General features: G+C 42.2%; 1 long non-coding RNA gene across 1 annotated transcript; it reads left to right on the top strand.

Annotated features, from left to right (window-relative positions):
* Positions 1-392: 392 nt before the first annotated feature.
* LOC120412292 lies at positions 393-10,185 on the top strand. The gene is made up of 2 exons (XR_005604799.1): positions 393-474; positions 9,735-10,185. It is a non-coding gene; the product is annotated as an uncharacterized LOC120412292 (long non-coding RNA).
* Positions 10,186-14,264: the final 4,079 nt, after the last annotated feature.

Raw genomic sequence — 14,264 nt, 5'->3', positions numbered from 1 at the left:
AAAGAAGCCATGGGCAGCATGAGTGGCTGTTTCTTGGCTTTATTGGAAGCTGTGTGTTTGTTTTGCTGGTTTTTTTTTCCCCTTTCACTGTGAGGAACACTCTCCCTGGAGAAAGCAGGCTTTACCCAGCTCTCTAAAGGCTCTCTGCTCTTCAAGCTGCCTAATTACAAATTACGTCACATCAACTCATCTGAACCCCCATGCAGAGGGATTATAGACATTTAGGGAGTCAGATGAGGCTGCTAACTCTCAATTCACTTTGAACATTTCACAGATAGCTACTAATCACAGGCAGTCTCTTCTGCGCAGCTCAGGAAGCAGGGTCATGTCTAATCTGGTAAATCAGTGCCCCTGCTGCAGTTGTTCCTGGGTAAACGCAGGACATGTGGGGGAAGGAGGTGACCTGGGCTTCCTACACTGCAGTAAGCAGATTTATAAAACCGGAGTGGGTGTATCACAAGCAGAAGCTCTCTGGTAAGGTGGGAATTGAGGATGATTTCAAGGAGTTATGGGCCTTTTTCAGGGTTTTACTCCAAGTTGGATGCTTTGAATTCTATTAATTTAAAATCCCTTTCCAAACTAGAGAAAGGAGGATTTCTACCTGGAAGTTTACTGCTGAAGCCAATAATTCACTGTTGATCTTATTTGTTTGCTGAAAGTATGAATCTGTTGGGTCCTGAGGATTGGACACTCAAGAGGCAGCAACAGGTTCTGTGAAAGAACCCCAAAAAGGCACAAATTCTCTTATTGATTGCATTGAAGTGCTGCCATCCAGACAAAATCACAAAGGACCTTTCCTGAAATATTACTTACAGGTTTTGACATGTCTGACTTTTCTGGAGTCTCCTTTGCCACCTCACTAACTCTCCCAGGAAATGAGAACAAGCTGAAAACCAACATTTGTGACCCAAGAGGCATCCTCAGATTTGAAATTTAATCTGGTACCACAATGAAAATAAAAACTCAGTGTTTATTTGTGGTTATTTTTTCTTCCCTTAGCACAAAATAGTTTCAAATAAGGTACTTGTCCTTATTGAAACTTCTTTTTTCTTGAAAAGATCAAGTCATTCTGCTTACTCAGTAATTGTTGGATTTCATTTTGTTATCTTAAACTGGATGGAGCTCTGAGAAACCTGATCCAGTTGAAGAGGTTGCTGCTCATTGCCAGGGATTTGGAATAGACAATGTTAGGTATTTCTTGGGTGTTTGATCACAACTTCCCTGCAGGTAGAAGCCAAACTCCTCTTGATTTTAGCAGTGTACCTTTACCCCTAGGAGCAGATCAGAGTGAGGGCTACAAAAGCAGGATTTTTGCAGCCAGCCCAGGGATTCTCAAAGCTATCCCGAACCAAAAGGAAAGCCTGGCAGGTTTCAAAGAGCCATTTACCAACTGTGCCCCTTTTATCTCATTGGAGAGGTAGGGGAGGAAGGCAGTGATATGTGGAGACAGCCAGACCCAGATCCTTCCCTGTTCTGATGACTTTCCTTCCTCTTCTAAAATAAATATTAGCAAAGTGGTGATGTAATTTACATCTCAAATGACACAAAAGCTGCAACAGAAGACATGTCCTGCAAGGTGACTATACTTGGATATCTGGACAAGAATACCCGATCTCTAAGAACTGCAGACCCCTTCAAAGTGCTCTGTCCAGCTGCTAGACAGAGGTACAGAAAAGCTGTACTCTTCAGAGCTGTGACCTAATGGCAGAGTTTATAACTATGATTATTTTTATTTTTTTCCCTCAGACTCTCCTACCTTACCTATTATTCATATTACTTCCTCTTGTTTCAGTAGAGAAGGAATAACCCAAATTAAGGAATAGGGATAATACTGCCTTGGAAGTTATGTGTTAAAGGAGAAAAATTAATGGAATGAAGCCTCTGTATCATCTTTGGGTCTGAGTTGATGTGCTATGGGGCCTCTGGGGAGCCTGGCTGGGTATATTTAGATCTTGAGGTTTACATTCAGCAAGGCACTTAATCATGTGCCTTGACATTATGCTCTGGAGTGCTCCTTCTGGACTTCATCAGGAGTCCTCGTCTCTCTGACCTTGTTCATGAATGTGTAGCTACATCATTAGGTTCATCTGCATTAAGGACTTTAATTAGAAAAGGACTTCATCTGAAAGGTTCATAGCTGAGCTGAGGGCAGGGGGGAAATCAGCTTTTGAAATCAAGTCACTCTGTGTGACAGCCTTTAGCTGTGGATTCCTGCATCTGAAGGTCTTGTCCAGAAGGGTGCTGCCTTCTGTCTACCAGCTCTGGGTGTGATTCAGGGCAATTCCAATGTCAGACACAGTACTGACTTGTGTCTTCATAAAATGAGGCCAAACAAACTAATAAATATGCAGCACAAAGTGAACACTCACACCACATAATAAAAAAAGGTTTCTGTAAAAAGCTGTGATAAAAAAAGTTTACATTTATCATCCCACTTACTTGTATTGGGTCTAAAATTAATGAGCCTTAGCTCTAAACTCCATTTAAGACAATAGTTAATTGCTTCATTTTAATAAATTTTGGCAGAATGGTGAGTATAACAATGACTGAATGCTCAATTATTACCTAGGCTAGAAAATAAAGATATACAGTATTAATGATATACACAATCTGAAAAGCAATTAGGATCCTGAAGGTAGAATAGGCAACTCACTTAAAAACAGGGTAATAAATGAACTTCCTTATCAAACACAGGGGGAAAAAAGGTCTTAAAAGCAAGAAATCTCATTGCCTGGGATTTGAGCTTGATTCATTTCTTGTTCCCCTCACCTGTGTCTGTGACGTGTTCAAAACCTGTCAACAGCGGTGTCATGGGAACACAAGAGAAGCAAGCAAAGAGCAATGCATTCATGCTGAACAGCTTGTGCTGTACAGAGTGGATGCAGTAACTGCATTAGAGAGCTCAGCTTTACAGCAGCATCAAAAGAGGAAAGGGGAACATGACAGATCTGGAAAATGAGGGTCAGAAATGAAAAAAAACCTTTGGAAAGAATTAATCTTCACTGCACTTTCGTTCTACACCTCAGACACACAGTGGTGTTTTTCTAAACCCACAAAACTGTGGGGTGTGGGGATGATGTTTCTACTCCTACCACTTCAATTATTGTAAACATCTTCTTTTCCCCAGTTGTGTTCCCTCTGTGGACTTTGAAATCTCTCTAGAGCAGGGCACATCCCCTTGTAAATCGAGTGTAACCGGAGTCGTTTGGTCTCCAGGACATCTCTGTCACCTTCACATCTGCACCAAGGACCCCTCAGAGAGGTGAACCCTCCTCAGCAGGTGCCTTCTGAGTGCATCACTGCAGTACCCCCCTCGTATGGCAGGGGCACAGCATGGGGTGGAGGGAATCTGGATAAATATTGCTGGAAGTGGCAATATTTCTTCTCTCTTGCACCTACCCACAATGTGGTGTGAGAATGTTTACATAAACAGCCTTCTCATTGGGCACTGAAGGAAAAGTCTAATTTTTTATTAAATTCCTGCATCTCTCGAATCTTTGAGGTGCATAATATTAGCTTTCATCTCTATTTTTCCCAATTAAGAGAAATTAGATTGTTTCAGAAGCACAATGACAGTTACTCTAGATGGTCTTTAACTAATACATTGTACAGAAGCACTGTACTACCTCTCCTTTTGATTTACAGATTATTATATTCCCCAGAAGTCCAAAATCCTGTTTGCATTCATTAGCAAAGTTGCTGCCTAAACTCAGGGCATTTTCTGAATCGTTTTTTGTTTCTTTGACAAATCTCTTTTCTTGGCATTTTGCAGCACCGTATTTCCATTTTCACAACTGCTTTTTTGGTTTCTTCTTCCATGACTGATTGTGCTCTGCTTATCTATATTTAATCACATTCACTATTTGATATTACTTTAGAGTCCAATTTCGAAGCCCATTATCATCTGTGGGTCTTTAGCATAATTTAAAAACCAGAAAACCTTGATTTTAGTGCCATTATACCCAGTGTTAATATAAACAATAACAAATCTCACATCCCACTGCTGGCTTTTGCAGAGTCTCTCACGGCTGTTAAATTTTCTTTTTAAAGACACGGTTTCTAGAATTAACCTAATTTTAAGCACTGCGCTAATATCTCATGCCTGTATAACTCTCCTTCTTAGATGTTATTTTAATTAGGAACCAAAGAATTGGGTTAAAAGCTTTACAAATTTCCTACCCAAAGCAGTGATTGGTTTCATTACAGAAGCCTTTACACTGACAGTAAAACTCAACACGTTCTAACAAGCCAGAGAAGCACGACCCTTTTTTTTATGAAATCACGTGGGTTTTCAAAGTAGAGCCTGTATCACCTGTTTTGTGTCCTTTAAAAGCAGATTCCTCCTTTAAACCAGATCCATTCATAGGAGACAGGGCATCATTCAGTGGCTTTGGGGATTATGTGATGGATCAAATGCACAGCCTGACCAGAATATGAAAATCCTGACTATGGCTGCCACTGCTGCCTCTTTTTTATTATCATGGCTGCTCACTGGAACTGCTTTTCTAATAAATGTTTGCAAGATGAGCCTGTTTCCACTGCTTTTCTACTCTCTGTTTTCTGAATCCCATCAGCTAGAGCTTGTGTGTCCTGGCTGAGGCAGGATGCTCGCCTGAATTAATCCTTGAAGCAGTTCCTATTCAGCCAGCTTTGGGACCTGTAGAGCAAGGTGGGGTTTGTGTGCTTTGGTTTTTCCATTACTTTTTGATTCAGGGACTCTGTCGAGACATTTCAACCACTGCATTTCTTGTGCCAGGCAATACTTGAGACTTTTCTTAGTGGTTTTAGTATCCCTTTCCCCAGGTGAAACCATGGCAGGAAAGTTACTTTTTTCCCAAGGATAACTGTGCCTATGCCTAGAATATCTATTGAGCTGCTGTTTTTGGAAGTCAGCTTGTTTTCCATGGGTCAGTACAGACCTCTGAAAGCTTGAGAGAAAACATCTTCCAGGCTTGGGTTTTCACTGAGGTTTCTCCAGCCTTTCAGCTCTTACTCCTCCTGAGCTCTGCTTGCATGGAGACAGTGACTGAATTTGCTCTTCACGGCTCCAGGGCAGACCCAGATGTTCTTGCAACACATTTTAGCTCCCCAATATCAGGTGTGACCAGTTTCTGTCTCTCCTGTGCTTTCCCCAGCTTTGTGTTCTTTGCTGCTAGTATGATGGTGAAGAAGGGAATTGCAGGGCTAGACAGAGTGTCCGGTTAAAAAGGTAATTAAATTAGATAGAGATAAGGGAAGGAAGTTAGAAAAAAATGCTTGGACAAAGAGATGAGGACTGGGAGGTAGAAGAGAGGCCGAGGACAGGGAAACAAGACTGGGACAAAACAGTCAAGAAGGGAAGGGAGAGACACCTGGCACACTGGTGCTGTGAGGTGGGCAGAAAAAGCTCTGTCCATGGTGGATGGAAAAGAGGTTCAGACCTACATTAGACTCTCCTGCCACTGACAGAAAAGCATGAAACCCTCTGGCCAGCTATGTGCCCTGCTCTTCAGTGCCAGTCTGCACTGGGAACAGTGACTTATTCCTGCTCTAATTCACTTATCCCAGTAGCCATGACCAAATGCTTTCTCTCTGCTGGTTGGGGCAGAGGGACTAATTTATGTTACACCATATTCTGAGATTTACCCTGGGTGGTAAGGAGGTTCTGTTTGGGTTTTCAACCAAAACAGGACAGAGGAGCCTTAATATTAAACAAAACTGTCATTAAAAGATCATTACTGGAAAGCAAACAGTCAAATATGAAACATAGGTTGACAGCAGAAATCTCTCACTGCTATAAACACATCTTGTAAATGAAAGGCATGTGGAAGCCTTAAACCCCTCAGTAGTTACAACTTCTGGTGCACTTTTCACAAAAGTCTTAAAACAATGAAAAACTAGTTTTGTCACCAGTCCTTTCATTTTCCTTTCCTTTGTTTCCATTTGTGATTGCAAATGGTCACAGCATATGGGTCAAGAATGAATTTTAGACATTCTTTTTCCAAAGGAGGAGTAAAAATCTTTGACATAAAGATCAATGGGCGAAAGTTGGTCAGTTTTATCAGGAGATGAAGGTAACCCTATCAACCTCATTAACTGCTTTAATATCTTTGAAGATGAAAATTGATTCTTCAGAGCTCACCTGTGTGGAGGGAAAGGTGAAATAACAGAGTGGAAATTGGCAGCTTGGAAAAACATTTCAGTTTACAACTCTGTGAAGAAGCTCCTGTGTGTAAAGTGATTTACTTAACAGGAGGGTGTAAAATCTGGAAAAGAGAAAGCAAAAGACCCACATTTGAGATATATTCTGCCTCTCCTGATACCCCATCTCATCTCATACTGCTTTGTCCCTGCAGAATTCAGTTTCACAGTGGGTTTTACAGACATAAATGACTAGATGGCTTCCCCAAGATCATGTGGGGACACCAACCAGAACCCCTCATCCTGTCCTGAGTAAAGAGGTGACCTAAGATGAGATATGGGGGCCACTCAAACCCAAGAGTATAAGGAGATGGAAGAGATGTTATTTTGTCTATCTCCAAGCAGTCTGACTATAAATTGTGCCTTCTCCCAGAAAATCTTTGATGTAGAAAATTCAGCTGATGTAGTCACCACCCAGTCTTAGAGAGGAAGGATGAAAGGACAGCAGTAAAACTGATTTTTGAAAGGGCTGGGAATTAATAAGAATCAACTTCTCAAACACTCAACACACAAATTTTATATTTCTGAAGAAAGGGCTGAGGCTGCCAATATATTGCTTAAGTCAGGCTAATCTAGCTCATAAAAAAATAGGTGATTCTAAGGAAATAATCGTAAACCTGCCTTTGGCCACACATCACTTTTGAACTTTGCTTCAACCACAGTACAAGACAAGACTATGGATTTGTCTAGGGACAAAAGCAAAATTTATTTCCCTGTAAATAAATCTTTTTTTATTGTACTGGTTTTAGCTCGGATAGAGTTAATTTTCTTCATAGCATGGAGCTATGTTTTGGATCTGTGTTGAAAACAGCATTGATAACACAGGGATGTTTTAGTTATTGCTGGGCAGGGCTTACACAGAGCCAAGGCCTTTTCTCCTTCTCATCTGACACCTCCAGACAGGAGGCTGGGGGTGCACAAGGTGTTGTGAGGGAACAGAACCAGGACAGCTGACCCTGACTGACCACAGAGATAATCCACACTGTATGGCATCATGCCCAGTACATAAAGCTGGGGGAAGCAGAAGGAAGAGGGAAGATGTTCAGAGTCATGAGTTTTGTGTTCTCAAGTCACCTTTATGCATGATGGAGCCCTGCTTTCCTGGGGATGGCTGAGCACCTGCTGCCCATGGGAAGTGAGGAATGAATCCCTTGTTTTGCTTTGCTTGTATGTGGCTTTTGCTTCACCTTTTAAACTGTTTTTGTCTCAACCCACGGGTTTTTTAATTTTTGCCCTTCCAACTGTCTCTCCCATCCCACCGGGAGGAGCTGTGAGAGTGTCCATGTCAGCCTTGGCTGTTGGCTGTGATTAAACCAGGACACTGGTTTCCAGTATTTAAACATTTCAAAATAGATGGAGACCATTTTCTCTCAAAAGGACATGATTAAGAAGCCTGCCCACCAGGTTGTCAGTCCTCCACCCTTCACAATAAAAGGTGATTTATCATGCAAGCAGTCTGAAATACATTTCTGGAGTCTGCATCCTGCCACTTATTCCAGACAGTAAAAAGAATGGTTTCATGAGCAACCATGAGACAGAAATGGAGAGCAAGGGCAAGTACAATTCAGTCCCTGACTGTTGCAACATTTCCTGATGCCATTTGCAAGTGATATGGCCCCTTATTTTCTGCCTCAAGCTCTTCAGGAAACCACCATTCATCAGTGCTTTTAGATTAGTTCAGGTTTTTAGAGGGCAAGGGCAGAAGTGCCTCCATACTGGACTCAGTAGTTGTTCTGAATCTACACCAATTACAGGAGACAGACTGTGAATTCATATTTTTATTGAGGACCAACTCAGCAAAGTAATTGTGCAATTTTCTAGCTAACTAGTGCTGTGATTCATCTCGCCTACCTTAAAAACCAAGCTAGTCACTCTTCATGGTCACTGGGAGACCATAGACACTTTGGGGACATCATTTATCACCTCTATTCACAATCTCAGGCTGCTCAGCTGCTCCCTACCCTCTGTGGCCTCCATCACCTTGCTCAGACATGGATGTCTAAACTGCAGACGAATTTTAGTCTCACTGCCTGATTTTCAGAACAGATAAACACCCAATTTGTTTAAATGTCAGGGGCCTGTTGAGGTGTTTGGAAATTGCTACTGTTTAGCCTATTTGTGGTTTAACTTTCTCAAACCCTGTGACTTGATAGGACCATGAGATTGTTAGGGCTCAGGCAAAATGTCACCTTGGTACTTCCAGGACACTTTCCCTTCAGTAGATATATCGAGGCAGGGGTATCCATTGAAATATCTCCTGCAAAATAGATGGAAAAGGCTCTGCCCTCAGAGCTTCCTAGTCCTGGCAAATCCAGCTCCTAACTTTTCTCCTGTAGAAGAAGGTTCGTCTCCTCAGCAAGGCTGGGGTCTGAACCTCAGCTGGACTTCTGACCCTCTGAGACATTTCAACATCAAAGATTAGGGCTGCAAAACTGTCAGAAAGTTGGAAGCATTTAGAGCTGAGGGACCCTCCTTCAAAGCAGCTGTGTTAATCCTATCGTAAAATTAAACTCGTCCTCTCCAAAGCAGATGTGTTTTTCTGCCCCATGGAAGTCAATGGAACTTTTAAATATGCTTCAATAGGGCCAGGTTTCAGCCCTTGTTCTCTTTTAACCCTTTCTTGTGCATTTTACTAATCCAGGTTCTCTTATTTAGCTCAGCTCAGGGAATCTGGGGAGAAAGTAAGCCTAACAAGCTGGTTTTCCTCAGTAAAGATAAGTGCAGTAACTACTTCCCTTGCGGAAGTTCAGAAATTTTATGGAAATGCTTTACAGTGGACAGAAAATGGAAAAATAAAAAATTTATTTTGGAGTTGTTTGGAAACTACAGGTCTCCTGAATTCTCATGGTGTTCAGAACTTCTTGAGTAAGGGCTGAAGAGCAATTAACATGCAGTGCCTTCCAGCATGGTAACCAAAAGGTTCTCAAAGTTTTTCAGGCAATGGCTTCTATTCCTCATAATTTATATTTTGACACTGGAAAAAAAATGTCACATTTGAGAGAGCATTTAGCAGAGGTTATGCATTTTGCTAGCTTTCCTTGACTGTTTTATAACCAGTTATGTAGAAAAGTATTTCTATTTTAACCCTGTCTCACCTTTGCAATTGAAATGCTGCCAGACCTGTTGGTCACACTGCAGACTCTGCAGGGTACTCTAGCTCTCCGCATCTGAATTCTGCAGCCTGATCTCTCTTCTCAGTTTCTTTCTTGCTTGAGCCATGGTCCATTTCCTAAGAACTAGGTTAAGTAGTCTTTGACCTTTTCTTCTTCCCACACAAAGCATCTTCTCTGATTTCAAACATATTTTCCTATTGGTGCTGATCTTAGTGGGCTACACAAAATGTATACAGACATCCCCATGAGAGGAGGAGAGAGCAAAGGAACCCTTAATCCCTCAGAGCAATGTTCTTGCCCACCTCCCAAGTGTTGTGCTAGTACCCCCGATAGGCTGAAATTTTTCAGTACCCGTGCACACACTCCAGACAAGTTGTGCAAGATATTGATGTTTTCCGAATACCTACAAGAGCCTCACTGACCCTGATGTCTTTCCTACAGATCTTCACAGCCGGAGGAAGGAGTTTCCTCCAACCAAAACCTGCAATGGTGCCTGTCTCTCTGCTCCACACTGGAATTCAGAGCCTAAATGCCCCTGTGCATCTGGACTCCTGCCCAGAAGAATAATGGATAGAGAAGGACAAGGGATGTGGGGAGCAAAGAGGGATGGCCAGGGGTCCTGAGCACCTGTGGGAATGAGAAATTGTTATAAACAATGTCCAGGCTTGGTGTGAGACCACAGGAAGAGGAGGTTGGACTGGAGGCACCTTTGGCTCAGGTCCTGCCAGGGAAGCTTCCTGCAGATGATCCCATCTGGGTTCTAGCACTGGCTCTAAGGAGATATGGGGAAGAAACCTCTTCCTAGGAACCTCTTCCTGCTGGGATGGACCAGCAACATCCAGCTCATCTGCTCTTGACCTTTGCAAACAATAAAGGTTTCATGACACTGTGACTGAGCATGTGTGAGGAGAGATGTGTGTAAGTCCTGAATTTATTATCTGTATTATTTCAGGATTGTTTGGCTTCAGTCTTCATACATTTCTTAGAAAGATTCAGAGGACGGAGTGAAGCAGCAGGCATGAGATACCACGTATCTAATCAGGGCTCAGCCAAATCCCCCAAAACAAGAAAGCAATATTAGAAAGGTGCTTCCACACTCTTTCCTGATTCACTTTTCTGAGATTTCTGCCCAAATAAGGGGTGTTGGAATGAAGGCCCATGGTGATATTGCCTGACCCTGAAACTTGCATCTCACAGCAACTGAACAAGGATATAGAAAAGAAAAAGTTGTTAATAGATTCTTCAGGGGAAAAACCCACAAACCTAAGACAGAAATATTGAGTTCAATCAACACAGCCTGTCAGCCAAATTCTGGTGCAAGGGGTTCTTCTAGATTTGATGGGCTTATTCTTAAAAGGCAGAGGAAAAATATTCAAGCCCAAAAGTGTGACTGTTTGCAGTTCACAGTATGATACAGATAATTACAATTGTCCTTATGTACAGCCACTTACCTGTAATTAATTAATAAAACAATTATTGCAAGAGTGCTGCTGTAGTTAGATTTTACATTGAACTTCAGTAGAGAATTCTGCTGCTGCTGAATACCAAGAGCTAAAAATAATCAATATGAAATAAGGGCTGCCATAAATATTGGATGGTACAGATTTGTCCTGCGTAAGGGAAAGACAGGAAACAGAGTCAAAGGAACTCATTCAGCATTGAAGGAAAATTGATTGAACATGAAGTAGTGAAGGACTGAAGATACTTCTTCCTCCTCCCCTTCATCTGGGGTGAAAGTTCCTGTTTGGGCTTTATGGGTGTGTACTGTCAAGTGGTCTGACTTTCAGCTCATAATCTGAACACTGACCGCTTACAAATTGAGCACGGGGAGTCGCTTATTTTTGTTACAGAGTAAGGGGAAATAAAAGCCAAGAAAAATTCAGCATCAGTTGTTTCCCAGCAGGATTTATGTGTGGTACCAGGACAGTGAGCCACTAAAAGGGCAGGTTTCTATTTTGCCAAGAACTGGGATAGATTTAAAAGGACTTACAGTATCAACTTTCACAAATATTCTTTCTGATATATCCATATCACTTCTATCTTAGTTTATTGAGTTTTACCTTTGCCACAGTGACATTGCTTTACCTTTTCCATCTTGTTTGACTTATTTTACTACTGATGTGGGATGCATATGGGATTCTCAATCATGAGCTCAAATGTTTTCCTTTGCTCCCCCTTCCCACTGCCTCTGGCATCACTCTGGCACCAGCCATGCAAGGAAACTGCATTACACCATTTGCAGACACATCACACTCTGGCCAGAGGCCTGGGGTCAAAGCACAGGATTTTCCAAAGAAATATCTCCTATGGCTCCAGAAGACACCCACATGACACACAGTATTCCTTCAGGAAAGATCACAGCCATCAGACCTCCCTGGTAGCACTGACAGAAGGGATAAGGCATGTCTGGGTTTTCCACATGATATACATGCTGGTGAGAGCTGGGACAGAGCTCTGAGATGATTTAAACACATCTTTTTATCTTGAAGCTGCAGTATAGCACAAGACTCTGCCACAGCTCATCAGTCAGGGGTTGATTTCATTAAGTATCTTCCCCTGTTCCTCGGTCATTTCTGAACACACAGACAGCACCAAGCTTAACAGAGATCCTTAATGCAGGACCTCACTCTCCAGTGTGAGAACAAACTGTTTATTTCTACCCAATTAACTAGACAATTCCTGATTAATTGTTTTCAGTAATTAATCTGGAGTAGGAGTTTCCTTCTTATCCCTCAAGAATTTAGTTTCCTTAACAGTCTTTGGCAAGATATTTAAGTTTTTTTAAACTCCAGCTCCTTTGCAATGACAAAACTATGTTTATTATGTTTATATGTGAAGGACATCATTTATTTATTTTTTTTTAATGAAAATCCTGTTAATTCTTTACAGTATATCAGAGTTTTATATCAGTATTTTCTAAGTCTTTTCTTTAGTGTATCTTACACATTTTTTTGTCTGGTGTGAAAGACAGAATCAATTATCTCTGGATTCTCACACCACTCCTAAAGCTGTTTTAAAGGGTAACAATATATTTGCCACTGAGATTGTGTTTATTGCTCTGCATTGCTCACACAGTAAAGCTCAGCTTAACAATACTTAGTGATTCCTCAATTTCATATTTGAGTACCATTTAAATGCTTGAGTTAATACCATCTAGCTTTACAATTTTTGCTTTATTTCAGGCTGCCTCTTTAAACTCTGCAGCAGTACAGCACAGTTTGGGTGTAGGAGTCTTCCAAACCTGTAGTGAACCATGAAGCAAGGATTTCTTTTCACTCCTTTATAAAATAGCGAGTACTTCTTTCTAGTCAAGGGTAGTTTATGAATATAATAAGATGCTGCAATATTTCAAAGTATTTTCTCAGCTTTTGTTGTCTGTAATAAAATGTTGAAATAAAATTAATAAAATATCACAAAAAGCCGTAGCAAATAAATCCTTCCAAAACACATTAGAAGGCTCTATTGAAGGAACAGAACTGCACATTAATTTTTGAATTATACATACATGACAAATCATGGCAAATTGAGCATCTTCTGCAAGGAGTGCTGACTTAATGCCCTGTCAGTTTGGACCTACTGTCTCCTATCCCCCTACAGATAACTCCTCCCTTCAGTGAACTCTGGCTCTAATCATCCCTAGGCATGATAGCCTGGAGCTCATTATCCCAGTGTGTGTATCCTGTGGTGAGAGTGACCTGCCACTTTCTGCCAGCCTGCACACAAGTGAAACTCTCAGTGAGATGTTTTTTTGCCAATTGCTGTCAAAGGCAGGCTGGATTTGGAGCTGTTTGGTTTTTTTTTTTTTTTGGTCAGTGCTTGCAGCTTCCCTCAAGTTGCACCCAGAGGAGCTCCAGTTGTGTTTTTGGTGCTGTGGTATCCAGACCTTAAAATGACATTCACCCATCTGTGCAAAATGCAAATCATGCCTTAAAGGTTGGGTGCCCTGGGACTCTGCTACCCCCAAGACTGTCTTTCCCTGCAGTATCCTGTGGGAGCTGTGAAGCCTGGAGGAAGCGAGGGCTTTGCTCACCTGTGGGTAGATGTCTGTAGGCAGGGAGTCTAACAGGAACCAGCCCTCCCCACCTCCCTCTGGAGCTGCTGTGTTCATCTGAACACAGCCTGGAGCAAGTCAGATGGCTGGTAATGCAGAAAGCACTGCAGATTATCAAGGGACCTCAGGGTAAACTGCTCCAAGGTGGTCACCTACCTTGGGTCCCCTCAGCCTGGCTGTGGGTCTTCTTGGAGCAGCACAAGCAACCAAGGAAGCTCAGGAGACCCTCAGGCTCCTTATTTATATTTTTTCAGCCTGGCTTTGCCCCTTTTTCCCCCCCATCAGAGCAGAGGCTGAGAGTGGGGGGGACAGCAGAGGAGAATTTCCCTGCGGTGCAGGCTGCCCCCGCTCAGCACTGGCACCATATGTCCAAGGGAAGGGTAGGAGCAGGTTGTCCCTGGGCAGCTGGCCAGGGGAACAGATGGCACTACGAAGGCACTAAAGACTGTGAATCAACCCTGGATGTGGAGGGCACAAGTCAAATAAGAACATTTAAAGGTCTGCCCAGCCTGCAGTGAGCCATCCATTTTAAAGGAGAAGACACACCATTTGGAAGTGGTACTGGGGATTTGGTAATTCTTACTGATGTGGTTTTAGGAGTCCCAGTCAAGAGGCTTCTCCTTGAATCTCAGAAGCTAAATGTGTCCCATCCTCAGAAACAAGACCCTCTTCTGTTCCCAAAATATTGCTCTGTTAGGGGAACTCTTTATATTTCAGCAGAGAGGTTAATCTGTTTTTTTCTTTTAACAGCAACCAAATCAAACCAGGCTAAATGACTCTGAAGAACCCTGGAATGCACCCAAAGTGCTGTGCCATGCTTGATGCTGTTCCAGACACAGGGCAGTGCCTCCTTCCTTGGAAGGAACAGTCTGAGACAGGGAAGTACCCTCTGAAGCAAAAAAAAATTGTGCAATGAGGCC

This window comes from Corvus cornix, chromosome 2 (assembly GCF_000738735.6).
Source record: "Corvus cornix cornix isolate S_Up_H32 chromosome 2, ASM73873v5, whole genome shotgun sequence".
NCBI lineage: Eukaryota > Metazoa > Chordata > Aves > Passeriformes > Corvidae > Corvus > Corvus cornix.
Note: the sequence above shows the minus strand (reverse complement) of the source record. Positions and strands in the feature narration are given on the sequence as shown.